Source organism: Octopus bimaculoides, chromosome 22, assembly GCF_001194135.2.
Source record: "Octopus bimaculoides isolate UCB-OBI-ISO-001 chromosome 22, ASM119413v2, whole genome shotgun sequence".
NCBI lineage: Eukaryota > Metazoa > Mollusca > Cephalopoda > Octopoda > Octopodidae > Octopus > Octopus bimaculoides.
In genome coordinates, this window is record NC_069002.1 from 6,225,342 (window position 1) to 6,225,670 (window position 329).

Genomic DNA, 329 nt, shown 5'->3' on the forward strand with positions numbered 1-329 from the left:
GTACTTCTTTGTAAAAAAAAACATTTTCATTCTCCCTCTTCTTGAAAATTTGCTGTGCAATGAACTATATATATATATATTATATATATATAAGATATAGAGCAGTTAGTATTATAATAGAGGAGGCTGGTTTATATGTGTGTGTGTGTGTGTGTGTGTGTGTGTATCTATGTATATGTTTGTGTGTCTGTGTTTGTCTCCCCACCATCGCTTGGCAACCAATGTTGGTGTGTTTACATCCCTGTACCTTAGCAGTTCGGCAAAAGAGACCGATAGAATAAGTACTAGGCTTACAAAGAATAAGTCCTGGGGTTGATTTGTTCAACTAA

General features: G+C 35.3%; 1 long non-coding RNA gene across 1 annotated transcript in view; it reads right to left on the bottom strand.

Annotated features, from left to right (window-relative positions):
* The window catches only part of LOC106880194 (uncharacterized), a 105,629-nt gene that overhangs the window by 36,913 nt on the left and 68,387 nt on the right, over positions 1 to 329 (bottom strand). The window lies entirely within an intron of this gene.